General features: G+C 39.3%; 1 long non-coding RNA gene across 3 annotated transcripts; it reads right to left on the bottom strand.

The window, feature by feature from the left end:
• Window positions 1-4,904: 4,904 nt before the first annotated feature.
• On the bottom strand, window positions 4,905-23,247 carry LOC144010526 (uncharacterized). 3 transcript variants are annotated; one of them, XR_013281244.1, is made up of 4 exons: window positions 23,042-23,247; window positions 22,000-22,095; window positions 21,826-21,911; window positions 4,905-5,477 (listed from the first exon to the last, which is right to left on the bottom strand). It is a non-coding gene; the product is annotated as an uncharacterized LOC144010526 (long non-coding RNA). The 3 variants fall into 3 exon arrangements; XR_013281246.1 differs by lacking the exon at window positions 4,905-5,477 and adding an exon at window positions 16,593-16,933; XR_013281245.1 differs by lacking the exon at window positions 4,905-5,477 and adding an exon at window positions 20,638-21,750.
• Window positions 23,248-23,564: the final 317 nt, after the last annotated feature.

The following is a 23,564-nucleotide window of genomic DNA, read 5'->3' as shown; positions in this document are numbered from 1 at the left end:
TTTTGAAGGTGGGGATGTCCAGGCAAAATAAGGGTTAGGATTAGGAAATGGAATTATGGGGTAAGGGTAAAATTGGAGCTTGGATTTAGAATTAGGGATTATTTCAAGGATCGGTCGCCGTTTGTAGGTGGCCCAGGAAAACAGGATGTCAAGTCACCTTCCATTTCAATGAGCCTCCTCATAAAAGATTGTTCAGCCTGCATGAAAAGTACAAACTTTACATGCCTTCCAGCTGCACCACGGTGGGGAGTTTGATTTTATTTTATTTTTTAATTTGCTGAAGTCTAATTGTGTCATGTGCAATGTTTACAAGCGCTACCGGGGGCAAGGTCAACCCAGCGTCTGATGTCACACAAGATTTGCAAAGTACAGTGCATAGCAGGCGGTGCTGAATGTGCAACTTGTGTACACTTAGCACACAAGTGTTGGAGGAGGTCGCCTCGGATAATGTCACCACTCTGGCTAAACTGCTCTGACAGGCTAACACGTTAACTCCGACACGTAGCGGCGTATTTAATTCCTGCCTCCCCACTATTTTTCCCCCCCTTCCTCGGCAGCTTTTGTCATGCATGCACAGGAAATTTAGGCGGAAGCCGGAGACATAATTTCCTTTCCTTTGTATTGCAGTCGACACCGCTGTAATTATAGCTGTGTGCTGTCAAGCCTCGTCACCAGCGGAAAGACGTTGCTAGCGTGAAGAGAAAGTGGTTGTCAAGTGCAGTACGCATGCAAATTTGGGCCTCACTTTTGCACAAAATACTTGGCAGTGTAGTAGTTCATGTGGCTGTCTTTAATGCAGGGGCTAATTTGTAGCATTTGCGCAAATTGAGTTTCACGTAGGATTAGAATAGTTTGGGATTTTTCATTATAGTTAACTTTTATTTCAGTTTGACTTTTGTTTTTTGCTTTAATTCAGTTGATTTGTTATTATTCGTTTCTACTCTACTGTAATAATCTATTTAGCATAGTTTTTATTATATTAATATTAGCGTTATTCTTGATATATGGAGTATTTGCTGAGTGCTAAATAAATAAAAAAAACTAAAATAAAAGGTCACAAGCTGTTTAAATTTCCTTCTTCTGTACGGACGTACACCAATATTGGAATAAATACATTTAAAATTAACCCCAAAAGCAGACAATTGATAAAGATGAAACCGAAGGACATTTTTATAGTTAGTTTTATAAATGCAAGATGTTATCTTATGTTATCTGGTCTTGCTAAAGACGATAGCATTAGCAGAGAGCGACTGTCTCTTGTAGAGTGGTGGTGTAGTTGTCCACACGACTTCTTTATTGTAGGGATTGATTCTGAGCATTCACACAAATTGCAGTCTCTGGTATAGTTGTGCTTAGCGGCCATGAGAACAGGGACTAATTCCTAGCATTGGTACAAACTAGCAATTTCTGTTGGATTGGTGTTGAAATCGCTCACGTGGGAGTTTTTAGAGCAGGGTTTAGTTCTTGGGGCATGCTAAACAAGGTAGCATTCGGACAATCAGACCACTTCAGTTGAGTTGGCAATCTACTGGTTCAAGTGGGCGTCTTTACTGTGGGGATTTTTAACCCATTACATGCTAGTTTTCCACCATCAGCAGTTGTAACAGAGCCGGACATTTAATGCTGGAACACTGACATGTCCCGTACGTAGTGCGTCATTCCAGTTTTGCATATTCTGCATTGGTCTTGTGGCAAAGTCGTCCTTAGTGAGAATTAACTTGAACACAAAATCATTGCACCTCTACTAACGAAATTCGGAAGCTGACGGACTCAACTCTATTTACCTTACACAGCTAGTCAGGAATTAGCCAGTTGAAAGTGTGAAAGGGGCACACTGCAAATGACTGGCAACCAATCCCGAGTGTAGTCTGCCTTTGACTGGGATAGTCTCCAGCCCTTGCAGCGATCCTTTATATATCAATTTTCGATGGTGCTTAACTTCATTACGGTGGTGGGTGAGCTGGGGCCTATCCCAGCAGGGGTGCACCGTGGGCTGCTTGCCAGCCAGTTGCAGGGCACGTACACAAGCCTTTACACTCACATTCACACCGATGGATAGTTTAGAATCTAAAATGTATGATTTTGGAAAATACAGTAAGATAAAACTGCATACTACACACTTATGGAGGACCAAAAATGACAAAATAAAAGTGAACATAAAAATGGATATACAAATATAATTAAAAAAAAATAAAAATAAATAAATAAATAAAAACTATAAATATAATAAATAAATGAAAGTCAAAATAAAAAGACTCAAACAATTAAAATATAAAAATAAATGTGGAACTAAATACAAAAATAATTATATAGTATTGATATTTAAATATCAATCAATAAATAAAAAGGCTCTCATGCTTATTTCATTTCATCTGAGATTCAAACCCAGAACCTCACAAGTGTGAGGCACAAGTCCTCACTTGCAGTCATCCTGAACAGGATAATGTCCGACAACATACTGGTCATGGTCGCAGTCATTCATGGTTGACCGGGATCTTGCGTGTCCAGTATGAGCCTGCACCCAAGCGGACAGTTCCATGGGGAACCTCAGACCACAGGGCAGGGGTCCACAGCTGGGCCAAGTTGTCGGCGAGCGTCCCCTGGGCCGACCCAGCTGCAGTTCTTCATGTGGTCGAACGCGACGCCTCCAGAGATGTCGCGATAAACAAACGACCATCAGGACGCGGCATATGGCCCGTGTCTACTGAGCGCATCCCTTGGGTTTCCATACACAAACATAAGGGCCCCACTGGATCAGTGTGTCATTCTGCAACTTTAAAAGTCGTTTTCTAACAACTAATTCCCGGGTTTGTGAATGTCGGTCAGCGAGAAAGAAAAAGTGCTCATGTCACCTTGATGGAACGAGCAAAGTCGGGAAAGACGAGGAGATAAAATAAAACGAAGTCACGGCAAACAAAACACTGCTGTAGGAGAATATTAGACGGTGATGAACAACATAAAAAAGTGCAAAGGCAATAAATTACATGCACTTATGATATCCTAATTCTTTACGAGGACTACGATGTGACACCTGATAGAATTATTGCAACGTTCACGTTCACTTTTCTGATGTCACCTTGACTACAGTGTGAACATTTGAGACGTAGAAACTGGTAGCTGGTGAAGTCCTTCTGGACCAGACTCCATTAAGAAAATCACCCTTTTATGATTAAACACACTTTCTGAATCAGCCGCTATCAACACTTTATTCCTTGCGTGCCTTCCAGTCATCTCGCAAGAATGTGACTCAGCTGGCGCACAAAAAAAAAAGCAGGAATGTTCCTCTCTTGTGCTGCCAGCTGTTCCAGCACCGATCAATGAGTCGACATCGCTCTCAGCGCCAGGGACCCCCGCCCGCTGCCGTGAGGGCGAACAAAGAGAATGCTTTATGCTTTATGTAATGAGCAAGGTGCAGCGGAGGACAGCGTGCCGACAACAAACAAACCGGGCAAAGCCGTGTCAGTGCTCGCTTGACGTTCAAAGAGCGCTACTGTATGGAGCCAACCAAACCGTATTTCATCTGCTGTGAAAAATTTAGCACTTTTGCGGCGTTATATCACCATCGGGTCCACAGAGGGGCGAATATCAAAGCCCATCAGATGATTCTCTTTCTAGCTCTTACTCCCTCTGACGCAACCTCGCACGTACTGTACCGGACACGACTGCCTCGCAGGCGTGCCGGAAAGATGGCGTCAGACTCGGCGAGTGTCCCTCCCCTCAGCCTATCACACATTCCCTCTTGATATTAAAACAAGGCCCTTTTATCTAACTTATGAGGGCATTGGATTCATCTGCACGCAGCCAGTTCTTTAACGATGAAAGCGCGGAGGTGGTGTATGCTACAGCAGGGGTGTCAAAATAATTTGTGTCGGGGGCCACATTGTAGTTATGGTTTCCCTTTGAGGGCCGTTAAGACCGCAAATCCATATAAATGTATAATCAGCTCTTTATATCACATACAGTGCAAATAAAGCCTACACCTCCCATTTTGAAATACCATTTTTTGGTGATAATTATGTGACCTACAATCTGTACAATTCAATTTGAAAAAAAAAACAAAAACAAAAAAAAACAAACATACACCTGTTACTGTAGTTACGGGTAAAAGGTTCAACCATGGTTTCATCAAACTATAATATATTCCCACATATGATTCCAAGAGTTCAAATGTGCTTTTTTTTCGTGATAAGATAAGGCTTCCATCTTGCTACCCCACCAACCTCATAGCCAGACATATGAAGCAGACGGGAGATTGTTGTCACATGTATTAAATAGTCGGTGCTTGTCAGAGACTCTTGCAGCTCCTTCAATATTGCTGTGGGCCTTTTCGCAGGTGAGGTTTTGTCAATTTTGGAGGGACGTTCAGTTCAATCCTGGGTAATCTCAATGTTATCCTCTAGTTTCTCAACTAGACTTTTCACTGTGTTCCGTTGTATATTGAGTGGCTCCTGACTGATACCTTTCAAAAATGACATGCATCTCTGTGGAGCATTGCTTGTGCTCTAAGATGTGGCCACATAGAATTTGAGAGAAGACTACGAGCATATCTTACCTTTGAGGTTAATCAGAGGCACTTAAAAATTGTGGCAGGTGTGTTGACCCACAATTAACTTGAGTTTGAATTCTCAACATGCCTTAGTTATGAGAGGGTGTGCACACTTACGCGAGCACATTGTATCAGTTTTAAATTCTGCTCTTTCAATTTAGTTGTACAGGTTATAGTTCACATTAATGGTGGAAAATGTTTTTAATTTATCCATCTAGGTCTTGTTGGTTGTTTGAAACAAGCTGAATCAACAGATTTCATAAAAACACGAAACCCTTCAAAACAGTACAAACACAGTATGTGCTATAATTTCTCATCATGTTATCATTTATCCAACCAGAACCATATTAACACACAATTCAAATGTGATTTTTCTTTTATAATTAATTAATGCAATTTAATGGCGAAGTCAACCGAGAAACAATCTATACAATATGTTGTATGTGTCCCTAGTCTAAACATGGTATTCTGATTAATATTGAATGAATTATGCAGCAAATTCCACCCAGTTTATTTGTCTTGGAAGGAGGGAGGGCGGCCATTTTGCCACTTGCCACTTGAGCCCTGAGCAACTGTGATGTCATTTTCAGTTGACAACATGTTACAAAATGGCCGCCCCCTGACATGGCTAAAAACAGTTGGATTTTGCTGCGTACCTAATATTCCACAAATACAATTTATCAGTGTTTAGACTAGTTGGGCTGTGTAGAACATTTATTGTAAAGAACATTTTTGACTCGACTTCCCTGGCTCACAGTTGTGATAGAATCTTGGCACCAACCTTACAAAGTCCTCCCCATGTGTACTCGTTATCTCGAGGTACTCCAACTTCCTCGCACATTTGAAAAACATGCCATGGAATGGCTTGGTGACCATTCCATGGTGTCTCCCGCCTCTCGTCCAAAACCAGCTTGGATAGCCCCCAGCTAACCTGATGGAAAAGACAAGATGGATTCAAAATGGATGGATGGGTGCTTGCTTGGATGCTTTTCCACTTGCTCCCCATTTTCTAGTCCAGTCTAATTTGTCTGTGTGTCCAAATGACTAACAACCAAATACACTTGTGTATGCACTTACGGACTTTCACGCACACTCATGTTCGAGCAGCCAGTTAGTTCCCTGCTTTGCATAAACCAATAATGTAATGGAGAGCAAGCGCTTCCCTGATGAACAGCCTCATGAATAATTGAAAATAATACCTCATCTCAAACTTTTTAACTCGCTCCAATTACGCGTCTTGGAAAGAAAAAAAAAACAAAAACACAAAAATGAAAGTGCAGGTCAGTGTGTGTATTGTTGCAGAATCATTGTTGCGTCCAAATTCAACTGAGTCCAATAAAAGCAGAGTTGGAGTGGCTTAGATTTCTTCGTAGAAGGATTGTGATGCAAGAAAACAATTTTGTTTTTGTTTTTTTTACCTCTTCCAAACTTTACATCTGTGCAAAATGTAAATTATATATTTATTTAATTTAACAGGAATGAGGGGGGCACTTCCATTGGATAGCAATAACAAAAAAACAAAAACAAACGGTGGTGCGGGGGTTGATGTTGTACTATGTTCGGTCATTGTTTTCCAAAGTAAAAACAGATGTTTGTAAATGTTTTATTTTAATTAAACGCAGATGGGCACAATTACATTGGATTTTGCGCTAGTCTTGTGCACAAAAATAGGGCCCATATCTCCTAATTTTCTAACTACTTATGTTCCTTCCTCAAGGTGATTAGATTGTGTTTGGATGTGGATACAGAGACCACACTAATCCAATACTTATGCAATTAAAAACTTTAAAATTCAATGAATTTATGGAGTTTAACCACTTTAAAATAATGCATAAAGCCCATCATGAAATGTAACAATTAACATGCAAAAAAAAAAAAAGTTGTAGTGAGTAAAAATTATGAGGAACAGATATTTTTCCCAAAACTAAATACAGTACAAAACAAAAAACTATGTATTTGAACTCAAGGTGTCAGTTTGTGGAACAATCTGGATTATAAAACTAAATCATCTCAGTCCATTTGTTTGTGTGTTTTTTTTTTTTTTTTTAAATGTACAAAACCCAATTACTGGAAAAAAACAAACATTTTGTTTAATCGTTACCATGAAAGTATCTTGACTGCTCAACATAATTGATTTTCTTATTTTTTTTCCCACTTCTTTCTATCCCCTTTCATTTCTTTTTTTTTTTTTTTTTTTTAATATTGAATTGATCTCCTAGATTAAGCCCCGCATGGTTTGCAATGAATGTTTTGACTTTCCTTATTCTAATGATTGTCATTGCATAAAAATGAATGCACATCTCAAGAAATCATCTTGCAAATCGGTGCCAGATCTCCATTCACGTCATCCGGACTTGACCAACCGCCTTTGTGGGTGTGCGCTGGGACGGTCTGCCGGGACCTAATGGAGGTCATTTCGCAGAAGGGGACAGTACATCAGCCGGACATTAATCGGCTGGCTCACCTTCACCATTGTCCCCTTTGGGACGCGCCGGAAAAGATCGGAGGACGCGGGGTGGAAAAAGGCGGAGGGGAATTCAGACGGTGAGCGATTAGGTTAATGAAAGAGGAGAAGGGAGCGAGGGGACAGGAGGAAGGTGGCGCCTAAGGCAAATAAGTTTAGAGGAGAGACGTGGGATGGAGACACTGATTGGCAGAGGAGAAATAAGAGCCCGGGAACACTGTCACAATGTCTGAGAGGATGACTTAAAACCTTCCACTTTAACCAGCCTGCCTGCTTCCCGATGCTTCTATCAAGCGCTGGAAGGTCAATGAAAGCGGGCGCTATGGCACAAAAAGTCAATTTTACAGCTGTCTGGCTTTAGTGACTGTGATTTAAGTGAAAATCTCCTATAAAGTGTCTTTTAAAAGCACCACAAAACTCTCTTGGCCGGGACCTTGGAGCCAGTAGGAGGCGGTGCAGAGAGAAAAGGTGCTCACTATGATTCACGCTGCGCGTATGCCACAGAAGAAAGAGAAGGAAAATATTACATTTTCGTTTTATCCAAACGAGAGGTGCAATGATTAATTAACAACAACTTGATACTTTTTTTTTTTTGATAAATCAACAACAGTTGAGCGATCTTGTTTGATTTTGAATTTTTCAAATCCTCTGAAATTCAGCCTCTCAACAGTAATTATCAGATTTGTGTAGTCCTAAAAGAATGGGGACAAACGTCTGCTTTGCTTTGGAAAACGACGATTGACATTTTTGCCAATTTTTTGGTGTTACAGACCAAACCTGCAACTGAATTTTAACTTTTATTTTTTTTATTTTTTTGCACATTTTCATCAATTTGAAATGTTCTTTTGATTATGGGGATGGAAAGTAAAAAAAAAAAATCATTGATTATTAAAATAATCAGTTGCAGACCTAATACAAACATTTTTAATTGTACAATGAAACACGTATCATTTTTTTTCAACAAGGAAAACTACCACTTGACAAAATCGTACTTTATAAAAAACATACAGTAATAAATTAAATGAAATATAAAGAATTAAACACTTTATCATCGTGTTAAATTAATTGCGGCTCCAACTTGGCCATCAGCAGGTGGCTGTATAATAGTCATGTAGACAAACAAAGAGGTACTCAACTATTGTGACTCAGTAATCCTTTGGCAGAGGATAAATAATATATGCCTTTGAGTATTTTTTTATATTGTCTGTCTGCATGTGTTGTTTAGCTGTTTGTGTCCAAATATAGCCACATAGATGCTACTTTTTTAGCGCTTCCTTAGGTTCCTCTTATGTTTTAGCATCAAGCTGGTGGGCTTAAACGCAAAACTATGTGATTGTGTGTACTTCTGTGTTTTATGTTTACGGTAAACATTAACTCAGAGTGGTATTAAAACTCCTTAATGTTCAGAGGGCGTTTTTTTCCCCCACCTCCAAAGTGGTTTTTGTTACAGACCAATCTACAAATTTTCTTTAATCCAATATTTTCACATCTTTTGCTGTAATTCTATTAGAGTAACATCATGAAGTGTAACGGTCTTGCACTCTAGCCACATAGCTCCTGCCGAAACAAAGCTGTTCTACCCCTCAGGTTAGGAGGTCTCAGCTAGCAATACGCTTTTGGCAGCAAGTAATAGATTGCAAATCTTCCATGTAACAGCTGAGCTGGCATGCCGCATGTTTTCAGCGGGTGGCTGATCTTCTCTCACTCACTGTTTGTACACAAGTTGGCTGAAAATCAGTTGAGAAATTTAGCTGCCGATCCGTCATTTCACACAACATGGCCGCGCTTCTTGACAATATGCTACGCTAGGTTGGAAAAACGACGCATCAGGCACTTTTAATCGGGTTTGTTGGCATGCCAACTTGCTGGCGTGTGTGTTCTGTACAGATGATATTCATCACTCCGCCGTTGGAGCAGTAGCGGGCTCATGTCACGCCTGGCGACATTGTTTTTGGCCGTGAAAACACAATGTGGAGATCCAACGCTTTCAATTAGTTTCGGTGCCTGTGTCAGGTTTTTCCCCATAGCTATAAAACTTTTCAGCATTCAAGGCCGCGCTGTACTGCATAGTTGGCCGCGCGTACCCTTCCGACGTCAAACAATTTGTAAGTTTTTCTCTCTTGGTTAAAGCAGTGGACTATTTTTCACAGTTTATTTCAGCTTCAGCATTTCGGACATTGCTGTCCATTTTATGCAAAGACATCCCACAATGTTGGGTTATTTGTTAAGTCCCACAATGTTTTTTTTTTCTTTTCTTTCTTTCTTTCTTTCTCATGGTAAAATTAGGTTTCTTACAGTTCAATTGGTTTAGCCTGTTAGCGTGCCAACTGTTGGTATACATAGTATAGAATGCGACCCACAATGATTTGTGAATGATTGTGATGATTTGTGAATTATGGTGGGGGGGGTAAAAAAAAATAAAATAAAGTGAGTGAGTGAATTAAGTACACCGGACCATTAGCATGCCAAATGGATAAACCTTTGCTTTTAAAAATTGGGGAACACACAAAAAAATAAAAAATAAAATAAAATAAAATAAAATAAAAAAGCAATGATGATAAGACGTTGAATCGGTCAGACTACCGAATGAACAATTCTGAGCTCTTTTAGAAGAAAAAAAAAAAAATAAAAAAAAAAAAATTGGGGAACAAAAATGGGGTTGGTTGTGACTTTTTGTTTTATCTCTAATCAGACGACTCATGCTACTCTGTTGTATGTTATGCCACAAGTTGTATCAAGATCATTTAATCTATACTCATCCTATAGCCCAGTGAGCCACAAATTACTGCCTCGACAATGACTCCTCTCCGGCGGATTCAATAAAGATGAAATAATGATGGCGTTTATAGCAGTGCTGTTTTATTGAAGAGCAATATTTTTTTCTGCATGGGGCCAATCATTTGGCGAGCGAGCGTAGATGTCTTTCAATGAGGGTTCAGTCCGCAGAAGTGAGGAGAGATTATTGATCGCAACACCAAACAGAGACGGCCAACGTTACCTCATGCTCAAAAATTAATAGTTGGATTCTTAAAAAAGAAATAAATAAACAAACATCACAGAATCACAGTTGATGCGCAGGGAATGAGTGGGTCATTGAAGGCAGAGTAGAAGAAATGAATATGAATTTCAATGATTTAATTATGGCCTAATACATATCTATGGGATTTAATTCAGCCAAAAGGTCGGGAATAAATAAAGAAGGCTGGTGTGAGACATTTGAGGAGTCACGGAAAAGGCAATTTTATTTGTAATGGAATGCGCCAGAAAGCAATAAAACAAAGTTTTAATGATGATACTGTGAACTATACGCTGCCAATTTAATTTGGCCATGCATCATTAAAAAAGAAAATAAAATTAAATAATTGAAAAACAAAGGGGACTTATGGGGATACAGTTTCGATTTAAAAAGTACGAGAACCAAGAAGTTGTAATATTACAATTGTGAAGATAGAATTTTAAGTGAAAAAGAAGCAGAAGTTACAATTTTGAGTAAAAAAAAAAAAAAAGAAAAAGAAAAAAAAAGTTAGGGACAGTTTTAAAAGGAAACATGTTGCAATGTAACAAATGCAAAAAAGGCAATTTAAAAGTTATCTAAAATTTTTTAAAAGTATAAAATAAAGTTGCGATATTACAAGAATAAAATTGCTATTTTACATGGGACGAAAAAGGAAATCCAACCTTATTCTTATGACTTTGTTTTGATGCTATTTATGTTGCGTTTAAATACTACTAATAATACTGTTTTCCAAGTAAAATTACAACATTAGTCACATGAATCACTTTATACCCTCAGAATATGAAAAATTGAGTAAAATTACAGGTCTATTCTTGTAATATGTCTTTATACTTTTTTCCTATTGTAAAATTGAAACTTTTTTTCTGCTAAAATCTCTGTGACCTGATTAGTGCTTTGTCGCGACCGATGCTGTCAACACAAAAAGAGCTATTTCTGGTGCTGCTGGCCTGCAGGTGTCCAATTATTCATCCACTCTCCGCTCAGTGGGCTTGCTGACCCCTCATGCTCATGGATTGCAAAGAAAGAAAGAAAAAAAGAAAGAAGAATCTTTTGATCATTTCTTTTCCAGTGTCACTCACACTGCGATTGGCTTGTGTGCATGGGACGTGCTGTTGATGTCAATTGAACACGCCTGACATGAAGCGGCCTTCCACTCGCAGCTTGGAGCTCCACCTCCACGCACTTTGTCAGGATGAACCTGTGTTTTTTTTTCATTTTTTTTGTTTTTTTGTTTTTTTTGCTCGACTGATCTGACAGCTGCTATGAGACATTTGCCGTTTCCACGACAACGGTGGGGTGGATTTTCGACTGCTACTATGCTATGCCATCCTTTAGGTGGGAGGGGTCAGGTCGGCAGTGTGAGGTGAATTTCTATGTGGCAATTGTACAGTATAAAGTCACATGGGAGGCGATGATTACTGATTCAGGAGAGAATATTAAATATGCTTAGCCTAGGGTTGCCAACTGTCCCATTTTAGCCGGGACGCCCCGTATTTTGGGCTAAATTGTTATGTCCCGTACATCTTTGCCATTTTTGGACCACGGCTGCTCCAGTAGTTTGACAAGTGACAAGGATGTATTCTCGTACCATTTGTGAACAAATACTGCGAAAATTTAGCTTGCTTGCAAGTTTCGCAATCAGCGCTTAACACAGCAAACCGCACTCTACAGGTCCTAGATCAGCTAAAACGGCAATGTCACTAAGCACGGCACCTGACAGCCAATCACAGGCATCAGGCATCGTCACGTGCATTTGTTGTAGCGGTTTATACTGCACAACTGGCTAGAAAATAATAATAATAATAATAATAATAATAATAATAATGTGTAGTGTTGTCCGGTCGGTTAGGAAGAGAGAATGGATAAACCTGTAAGAAATAAAGGACTGTGCTGTTACAACAAATATCCATGGAAAAAGTGTAAATTTGGTGAGTCACGCTCCTCTTTTGCATTTTATTTTTTTTCGCACCTTTTTTTTTTTTTTTTTTTAAATATTAAGGAAAGAGACAAATTGTGGTTTCTTTGCATTTTAGTACGAGGTTACATAATGATGGCCTGCAGTAAGGATTAAAGGGAATGTACACACTTTGTGCATTTTGAATCTAATCAGAATATACACCGATTTCACACATCATACGCACACCACCATGACACCTTGCCGTGCACCTGTCCCTTATTTCGGGATGAGAAAGTTGGCCACACTAGTTTAGTCACACTGATAGCTTACTGAAACTCGATGCGAGCTAGCTGGTCCGACCGCCTATGCCTACCTGCATATGTGACATAAGCGTGTTGCGGCACCATTAACACGCGTGTGTCCAGCTCAGTGAAGCCAATTAAGAGACAGTTCTGAAAATACAAATATGCTAATTCGCTCCTTGTGTTTCTATGTTCTGAGGTGACAGTGACTTCACCTCTGTGCTTACTCATGAGAGGTTTTGTTGACTTTTGAGCCAGGAGATAACTTTATTTGTGAAAAATAAAGACATTTGACAGTGTGTGTGCGCTTGTGGAGGACGAATAACGCAGTAATGGCTGCCCGAGGGTCTGAAATAATTGATTTTACCCACGCAAGCGACAAGAAAATGAGACTCTTTTAAGAAAAAAAAAAACTCCATCTCCTGCCAATTACTCGCATCGACTGGACGCCGCGCAATGATGAGAGAAAGCTGCTTCTGTTGGGACTTTGAAGCCACGTGACTCTACTTTGGTGCGAATGAAGGAGATGGCAAAGCCAGCGGAGGGTCAACAAACAATCCTGACTTGAACATACAGACATTCCCCCCCCCGCTGAGAGGAACCACGCCGGGATAAAGACGAGAGAGCTGCTCTTCCCGCCCCCTGACAACGCCGCATTGTTTGACTAGGAAGAGACAAGAGCTTATCATTATTGCCCTTGGTTGCAGAGAGCCATCCTTCACATGCCGGGGAGCATTCATATTTCACCCGGATGACAATAAAAGGTAATTAGCGTTAGGCTGCGCCCATTGGTCTCTCTTGTCTTATAAATGATAGCATCTATTCCGTCTGGCGTTGGAAGCCGCAATGTTATTTGAAGAGCAAAGGAAAGGCCGACCTCCAAAAGTGAACAGCAAAACGCGCTAGCATCGATCCGCTCTCTTCTGTTTGAGACGCTAGCGGGGAAAAAAATGATTACATTGGGACAAGAAAGTATTGAGGGTGAGGAAGGTGTCTGTGCGATATTGGCTTAAAATTCACTCTCTAAATTTGTTCTTCACAAAAATACGATTTCCGATTTAAAATCTTTGTCCCACTACGCCCTCAGAACAAAATGACTGACGTTATTCAAGTTTTGCTTTCCATTTCCCTCTTCATGGATTTGCTTTATTTCTCTGGATAATAAACAAACTTTGAAGTTTTTTTCCTTTGAGCATTAATTCATTCACTGCCAACCGTTTTCAAAGTTCTCCATATTACCACTAGGGATGTAACGATGAACAGCAATATCATGATATCTCAATATTATTATTACGGTTGCAATGTATTGTTGTCGTGTCATGGTAAAAAAGCAACACATCTGTTAAAAAAAAAGGTCAAGTTGATTTCTATTTGTGCAGTTCTAGCAGCATCTGGTGGCTAGTTTTTTATTTAGTTATTTATTTATTTTTTTAAGTGCAGTTTAATTTTCACAAGGCATGGTTTGGCCCTTCTATGTTTAAAATCCACGCTATTGGTCATATGAACGGGAACGTTACATGCTTGTAAACCGAGTCAATATGTGGAGAAACTTAAGGCAAGGCAAGGCAAGGCAAGTTTATTTGTATAGCACATTTCATACACAAGGCAACTCAATGTGCTTTACACGAGGAAAGACAACACATAAGCATCAAGAAACAGTAGTTAACATTCAGAGGAAGAAAAATAAATGAAAATAGTTTACAAACTAACAATCTTAAAACATTATTCAACAAACTTTAAAAAAAATTTAACATAAGGAAGTTAAAAATGATAATGATAAAAATAAAAATAAAAATAAAAATAATAATTCTAAAAACACTTAATTAAAGCTGTTTAAAAGTCCCTAATCAAAGGTATAAGAAAAAAGCAAAGTTTTTAACCTGGATTTAAAAGCATTTACACTCGGGGCTGACTTCACTTCTGTTGGCAGCCTATTCCATCTGTGTGCAGCATAATAGCTAAATGCAGCTTCACCATGTTTGCTTCGAACTCTGGGTTCCACTAGTTGGCCCGAGTCTGTAGATCTCAGAGCCCTGCTGGGTTTGTACTCAATCAGCATTTCTTGGATATATTCAGGACCCAAACCATTTAGTGATTTATAGACGAGTAGCAGAACTTTAAAATCGATTCTACAGCTGACAGGGAGCCAGTGTAAATCCTTAAGTACTAGAGTACTATGTTCTGATCTTTTTGTTTTGGTCAGAACTCGAGCTGCAGCATTCTGAATGAGCTGCAATTGTCTCATGTTCTTTTGAGAGAGTCCAGTCAGAAGACCGTTACAGTAATCTAGTCTGCTGGAGATAAAAGCATGGATAAGCTTCTCTTGGTCTGCTTGAAGCATGCAGTCCTTCAGTCTGGATATGTTTTTCAGCTGGTAAAAGGCTGTTTTAGTGATAAATTTAATATGATTACTGAAGGTCAGATCTGAGTCTATTAATACCCCAAGATTTCGAACTTGGTCTTTAGTTTCTAAAGACAGTGACTCAAGCTGTTTTTTAACAGCAATCCTCTTTTCTTTATTGCCGAAAACAATGAGCTCCGTTTTGTTTTCGTTCAGCTGAAGGAAATTTTGGTTCATCCAGTTGTTAACTTGCTCTAGAGAATGACACAATGCGTTAATAGAACTGCTGTCATTTGGGGACATCGATAAATACGGTTGTGTGTCATCTGCATAACTATGATAGTCAACATCGGTGTTCTGAAGCATTTGACCCAAAGGTAACATATACAGACTGAACAACAGGGGTCCAAGGACTGACCCTTGAGGGACCCCACATGTCATGGCCTTTCGATCAGATTCAAAATTTCCAATGGTCACAAAGTAACTCCTTTCCTCCAAATAGGACCTGAACCATTTAAGGACTGTTCCATTTAACCCCACCCAAGTTTCCAGCCTGTCTAACAGTATATTATGATCAATCGTGTCAAATGCTGCACTGAGGTCCAACAAGACGAGCACTGATACCTTCCCTGCATCAGTGCTCAATCTTATATCATTCAGTACTTTAATCAGAGCTGTTTCTGTACTGTGATGAGGTCGGAAACCTGACTGGAATTTATCCAAAAGTCCGTTTAAGCTCAAAAAATTGCTGAGTTGATTAAAAACCACTTTTTCAACTATTTTAGTTACGAAGGGAAGGTTTGCGATTGGTCTATAATTTGCTAGCAGGGAGACATCCAGTGTTCTCTTTTTTAGAATGGGCTTGACGGCGGCTACTTTCAGACATTTAGGAAGTTCACCTGATTGAAGTGAGCAATTAATTATTTGTTGTAAATCGATCTGAACAGATTTCACAATGGTTTTGAAAAAGCCAGATGGAATTGTGTCAAGACAGCTCGTGGAAGGTTTCAATTGCTGAACCAAGTCTACTACAGTATTTTGATCCACTGAGTCACTGTCATGGTAATTAAATTATTCCTAGGTGATTTTAAGTGCAGCATCGTTTTGTTATTTTGCTGGTTTGTAACAATGTTTGACCTGATGGCTTGTACTTTTTCACTAAAGTAGCAGGCAAATTCATTGCATTTATCTGTTGAGAGGAGTTCTGGCGCCGTTTGATTTGGGGGATTTGTAAGTTTGTCAACCACGCCAAATAGAGTGCGTGTATTGTTGAGGTTCCTACTAATAATTTCAGAAAAGTGTTGTTGTCTAGCTATTACTAACTCTTGGTTAAAATGACGAAGACATTGTCTGTACAGGTCAAAATGAACTTGGAGTTTAGTTTTTCTCCACTTTCGCTCTGCTTTTCTGCATTTAGATTTCAAAGTCATTATGTTGGTAGTACACCTCCAAGGTGTTTTAGTTCGGGATGAAATGGTCTTAGTTTTTTAATGTGTATGTATGCTTGCATTAGCATGTAAGTGCCTCAATATATATTATATTTATATCTAATATTGTGGTAATAGTTTTCATTGCTGTAATGTACAAAAGCACAATATTGTGTTTTTTTTTTTTTTTTAGTATGAGCTATTTATTTATTTTTATTTTATTTTTTTTTTATTTATTTTTTTTTACAATATTGTGACCTTTTTTGTATTGTCAACATCCCCACAATATCGTGCTAATTATCGTATTGTGACCTTCAAACCATGATATCATATTGTGATGTTTGGATCTCGTTACATCCCTACACGTTTTAGACATTTCAAGAGGATATTATGTTCTGTGACAATATAAAGACCAAACCTTCGAAAAGAAAGACTCTTGTTTCACATTTGGACAAATTACTGTTTTTGTGACATAAATGCCAACTGGGCATGCGTACTAGGTTTTTATTTGTTAGCTCATCTTTGTTCACCATCTTGTATGGAAAACTCCCCAAAAATTAATTCTCAATAACATCAATAAATTGCCTAATCCTAGTGTAAACTGATTCATAGAGGATATGTGCCACCTGAAATGTATATTGAAATAGTCAAAAAAAAGAAAAAAAAAATCAGATTATCTTTAAATTGAAATTGGACCTGCAGTGTAAATTTAGCCTCATCTGACCCGGCAGATGAGTCGCCTCAAGATAGAGGGCATTGTACCCACCCCCTCACCCCTCACTGGGCATGATGACACGTGACCTTTGGATCTTGTCATCATCGCCGACGCCTTTTCGCGAAGGAAAAAATGTTGCATCAACGTGTACGACCTTTTTCATCATCAACTGCCTCTCGGTTGCCGAGCGTCCGCCGTCCCCTCATCTCGGCGTCCACGACACGCCTGGAATGACAAGTAGGGAACGGCCCAAAATGACCGGAAATCAAAAAGGATCTGTTGATCAAGTTGATAGACAAAATTTCTACAAGTATTTTTGTGTTGTGTTTGCAAACATAGGATGGTCTGAATCGCAAATTTTTACAGTATATCTGATGTGTGCATATTCACTACACTTTCATTGGCACGTCGGATTTTTATCCAAATTTAGAAGAAGGCTGATTCCGATCTGAAGTGATCCAATTTCACGCAGTGTTTTTTTTTATGCTCCTGACTGTGCCTCACCCCCCCTCCAGAAAATTAGCAGTAGAACCATGCAGTGTGAATGCAGCCATGAGCACTGACTGGAATCAGGTAGAAGATGTACAGCACATTCTTTTTACCTTCAAGACATGTTCATATTCGCAGGAGGAGAGAGTATTATTGTCGTAGTAAACAAATCACTTTATCTGAATTAGCTCTGCAAGCAATGATAGAGCTGTGGGAGTAAGAGAGAGAGAAAAAAAAAAAAACAATCCGGAGGTGATGAACGTGACACGGATGCGCGATGGATGCCATTGTCTTCATTCAGAAGCCTTGCAAATTAATTTCCAGCACACTTTTGTAACAAGATTGTTTCATTAGCAGAAATGACAAAAGGAAAGTGTGCGCTATGGGGACCTGAGGTCAAAATAGAATGACATCAGATTAGTTCCTTTTCTGTACAAATACAACCTCCCGAAATGTTCCGGGAAAATATGCCTCAAGGGTGAAACTGTCTTCACGCGTGAGGTCAGCAAATCTCATGAGACTTCAGCTCAGTGAGCTAGTGCCAAAATTCAGACCCCCAAAGCCAGTTTCACTTAGCAACAGGAAATTTGATAGATGTGTGGATCAGGAGTAGACCCACAAAAGTGTCTCAAGGGCGCATGCCGTAAAATCAACAAGAAGTCTGTCATTCTGCTTTGAGCAGTCGTCGCAGTGTCCTTTCAGGTATTTAGAAAGGTCCACCAAAAATGGTAGACATGAAGTGGCCATTTTAGGGTGATTTTGACAGTTCCAGGCGCCCTTCAACGACAAAAACATTTTAGTTTTCCTCACTGCATGTGGGTGGAGAATGGCAGCAAAGTTTTAAAACAGACAAACTCAAGAGCCTATGCCGAAAAAAAAGTCAGAAGAAGCCTGCCATTTTGGTTTGAAGTGGTAAATTCCCTTCAAAGACAAATTAGTCCTTAAGATTTTGTCCAATTGCAATCTGGGGAGCATGTTATTTATTTTTTATTTTTTGTATGTTCAAAAATAAAGTGTAATTGCACATCCACCACAGTAGGTGGCAGTGTCTCTCTCTCAACAATACTAGTTGCAGCGAAGTCGGTGTTGCAAAAAAAAGAAAAAAAAAAAAGAAAAAAAAAAGAGAAGTAGTGTTCCCTCGTTTTCCGCTGGGGTTAGGTTCCAAAAAATACCCGCAATAAATGAAATCCGCGAAGTAGTTAGCTTTATGTTTTACAATTCTTATAAATGTTTTAAGGCTCTAAAATCCCCTACCACACAATTTAGACACTTTTCTCATTGAGGCATTTATATGTTCTCACATTTCTCTCTTGTTCAAACATTAATAATGTTCAAACCTTCATAAATTTTATAAAATGGGTATATTGCTGCAAAAAAAAATGTGCAAAATTGCACTTAAAAAAAAATCTGCGATACAGCGAAAAGTGAACGGCGATATAGCGAGGGAAGACTGTACTGACTTTGCAGCATGTAATTTGATATGCATGCATTCCAAAAGTAAAGGTGTCCTTGATATTTTGTTCCTTCACATTTTTTTTTTAAAACTAGTTAACATGTTTGATAAACTATGGGCAAAAACAAAAAAAAAACAAAAAAAACAAGGTGCTGGTCTCATTTTGTTTTGTTTTTTGAGAAATTAATGTTTACTAGATTCATGCAGAGTATAGCGACAAGTTTGATGATTTTATATCATCTTCCACATCTGTAGCCAACCTAATGAAGTGGCCAGTGTTCATAAATGCCTAAATGAAAACTTATCAAGAGTTTGTTACTCTAAGGTGTTACATAACTCACAAATGTTTTTGCCCCAAGATGAAAAAGTTTGAAAACTGCTGACTAAATCATAAACACAGTATGGAGCAGAAATAATAATAAAAACAAGTGCATTTATTGTCTTCTTTATCGTGTGCCTTCATCAGGAAAAAACACATCCCCTGATTAATTACTACCGCGGCCCTCAACATGTTTATTATGCCTCTGTAATTTTATATAGCCTTCAAAAAGTAACCTGGCACTAACTCAACTTTATAGGACGGCGTATAACAATATAATCATCGCTGTGGAATTAGGCAGAAATTAGCTGTGATTTACAAAGTGCAGTTTGATGGCCTGCAGCAGCACTGAGGCACAAAGTGCAGAGAAGAGTCCAGTGTGGCTCTCGTGTGTGTGTGTGCACGAAGCCTCCCAGCGGCCACAACTCAAGCGGGGCTTTCTTGTCCTTATCACATGATGCACATGTCTCAGCCGGGTGCCGGCGGGCTCAGGCCCTGTGATGGGGAGCGCTCGCTATGCGCGGCGGCACCCGCTTAGGAGCGCCTGCTTCCGGAGGGCACGCGCATAAATTCTGTGAGCGTCGCTCAGATGGCGCTGGGGATTCATTGGCGCTGCATCCGTCAGGGGGCATGTGTCAAAACCATGACAGGACATATAAAAGATGCTAGGTTTTGATTGACACTGTCACAGAGGTATAAATTAACAATTATTGCGGTTGTACATTGTGGTGGCAGGTATGCTGACATGACAACTTGGTGAAAAAAGGGAATATTTTTTAAAACATTGCCAAAACGATGCCTGTACTGCCCTACAAAAATAACTGCAGTGATATGCATGCCAGGCCAGTAGGTGGCAATATCGTTTAGTTAAAAAAATAAAAAAAAAAAATAATAACAATAGTAACAAATATATATATAAAATCAACATACAAACCATGGAATTCTAAAATCCCTAAAATGGTTGCTTCAAACCAAAATGGCCGACTTCCTGTCAAATTTCCCGCCAAAACCCATGCTAAGCTTAGCCTCTTCCCAACATACGAAGATGCTGACTAAGGCAAAGTGATTGAGAAAACAGGGTAAATGGCTTAAATGATGATTTTAGCCTTCCTCCCTCCCACTGTAGTGTAAATATGTTCAACATCAAAAATAAAATAAGATGTTAAATTAGCTAAATTGCTTGTAAGGGAGATGGAACATCAGTCATAGCTTGCATATCAACAGATAGCCTAATCACTCGCTAATTAATTACATTAAATAACTAGTTTTCTACTAGTAAGCTATTGTTTAGCTAAATTACTCAAAAACAACCAAACCAACCATGTACACATCACTGCAATGCTACGATATACTGTTGTGTGGTACCGTCCTCTATCATCACATTTTTTTTTTTTTAGGGATTTTGTATTTTCCCTGTGATGTCATTCAATTACATTAGCCAAAAGTCACATTAGCCGCAGGTGTTGATAGCTCCCAGACAGGCCCTATTTATTTTATTCAATTGATCAAGCGTCAAGCGGCGCTAATGCAACATGTCACGTTTTGCCTGAATGACTTTGACAAAGCTGGCAGAACTGAAGAGATGCCATTTGACGGACGCCGACAAGACCCCCCCACCAACCACAACCCACCACCACCGCCACCGCCGCCCCTCATCGCAGAAGCATTAGCAGCCCATTAGCATTCGGTGACATTTCCCCATCCATCCGGAGGGGGGGAAAAAAAGCACCGGTGGACCCCTGTAAACACAGCCTTGCGGCAAAGAGAAAAGGGAATAAGAGCGTAATGTAAAATGGCATTGTTCAGCTGGTCAGACACCAGGTGTGCATTCTAATGTGGCGCTTGAGGTCAACCTCGCAATGGCGGAAACAGGGGATGAGGGGCTTTGGAGGAGGAGACGATAAGAGGGCGGACAAATGGGACCGGGAGCCGGGTGATTCAGAGCGCCGGGGACTTTTAAAAGGCCACAAGCTACTAAAGGTTATCAGCCGCGGCAACAATCTGAATTTTTTATGGGCGCGGGTGGGAGTGGGGGTGGTGGTGGTACCTTATTATCCACACATAAAGAAGGTGGGTCACGCGTGATAAAATGAGTGCATGTAAAAGGCCACACTAGCAAAGTTTACAGGAGCACTGTGAAATCTGTTTAAGCAGTGACAGTGTTTGGATTTTGCACGCAACACCTCTTTTTTTCCCCCCCCTTTGTTTGATAAATGCGCTCCACTTTACTAGCAGCTATTGCTATAAAATGGAACAAATACGGTAATGTGGCATTTATGGCTATTTTACCAACAAAAGATCAACACAAGAGGATTACAATCTTCGTGAAAGGGAAAATAAAGCCTATATATATGTATTAATACCCAGAATACACCCAGTGGACACAAAAAAATAGCTACACCAGCATAATTGTTTTGCAGTCAGAGAAAACCCACAAAGCATCCAACTGTTCGCTACTAGCATAGATAGATGAACAAATAACCAGAATTAAAAAAAATAATAGTCATGATGGTGGTACTTGGAGAGCACTGTTTGTATTGGAAACTACTAACAAGATTTGCTAGCAGTCTACAAAGGAACTTTAATTAATATACTGTGCAACTAGCAGCTTTGATCCAACATTACATTACATGAGTTACTGTAAACTGGCACATGCGCACACTGGTGGATATCTCGTTCAAGTAGCCTCGGGATTGCCCGGGGCTAACTTGAACCATGTTGACAAACGCAGCATCTCACAAAACAATAACAATCTCAAGCTGTTTCCTCAGGGCGAAGGGGCTGAAATAAAAACCGCAATGCCACTCATTCCTCGATGACAACAACAACAAAAAAAGAAAAATGGTAACAACGCACCTTGTGGAAGTTCTGGCAGAAACTGGCCACGGGAATGAAAGGTTGAGAAAAGAGCTCGTTAGGTTGACAGCAAGGTCCAAGAAATACTGTCAAATGTGTAATACTACATTTTAATGTTGTTGTTATGTATTAAATTTCCTATATATACACAGTCATATTTTTTGTTTTTCTCACCTGGATGTACTACTTCCTGTAATGTTGACTTGAGTCATTTTATCCAATCAGCTTTCAGATGAGGATTGCCAGGTGAAGGCGAAATCTCCTCCAATCCTTCAACCGACAGATCAATCCAGTATCAAGCACTATGAATGTGTCATCATTATCGTGTCCTTTGATTGTCAACGACTACTTTTCTTATTTAAATCTTTAGTTGGCTGCTACTGTGTTGTTGATGCAAATGTCTAACAAGTTCCGAATATTTGCTATTTATGTGTAAGCATGAGCGGTTATGTTAAAATGCATGCGTAATTAGTGAGCATGAGAAGTGAGCGTAAACAAGCACTCGCTCAAGCGTGTGAGAAATGCAACTCGCTCCCCCTGAGAGCCAGATGCTACTACGATTGATATCACCTTCATGTCTACTGAAAGATGCGAGATTGGATCAAGCATGCTGGGAGGAGCTCATTAATATTCATGAGGGCAGCGGCGTCGTCTGCGCTCGTTAACCGGGTTAGGTTGAGGTTGTGACAGACGCCGGTCCATCATCAAGAACGACGACCATCTCCTTCTCAACACATGCTAAGCCAGTCCAGCACCCACAGAGTCAAAAATGACTCGGCTTAGCATAATGGGAGGATATTTTGTGAAGTCCCATCTCGAATGGCTTGAGTCAGATTTAGAGGGGGAGTTTGTCGTGTTGAAACTGCTAGCAAGATTTGAATGCAGCCCCACTTCACAAAATCCCTCACCAAAATGAGTCTCTGACCAAAGCCCCCTGCTTACAAACGTGCCAAATCGAATCAAAGGCATATAGGCCTAATTGCCATTTAGTCCGTCAGATAACGCTAACAAAATAGCAGCACTCTCACCAAATTACGCTAGCTCTAACACGGTTTTAAGTGCGATAATGGTAGCATATTTTTTTTTAAACACTATAGAACACAAAATGTAAAAAGTTTTACTTTTCGGAATGTACAATCAATTAAAAAAACAAACAAAAAAAAAACAGGTGATGTTGAGGGTATGTTGCTTCCGTGTCGCTTTTGAATCCTCTCACCTGCCTTAGGTCCTTTTGCTCCGCTTCTGTTTTCTTGTTTCGCAGATAAGTGGTGGCGCTTTTGTTTTTCTTTTCCGAAAGTGGATATTCCATAAATTTAATAAAACTCCTGAAGCCCAAAGTAACATGTCAGCACAAAACTGAGGGGCGCTGCGCCCGCACGAGTGTGCATGGCAAATGATTGACACCTCGTCAGAGTCGTCACTCACACCTGGCTCTGATTAGTTGTTTTCCCCTCATACATACATATATATATATATATATATATATATATATATATATATACATATATATATATACATATATATATATATACATATATATATATATATATATATATATATATATATATATATACATATATATATATACATATATATATATATACATATATATATATATACATATATATATATATACATATATATATATATATACATATATATATACATATATATATACATATATATATATATACATATATATATACATATATATATATATACATATATATATACATATA

Source organism: Festucalex cinctus, chromosome 21, assembly GCF_051991245.1.
Source record: "Festucalex cinctus isolate MCC-2025b chromosome 21, RoL_Fcin_1.0, whole genome shotgun sequence".
Lineage (NCBI taxonomy): Eukaryota > Metazoa > Chordata > Actinopteri > Syngnathiformes > Syngnathidae > Festucalex > Festucalex cinctus.
This window is presented reverse-complemented; position numbering and strand designations above follow the sequence as displayed.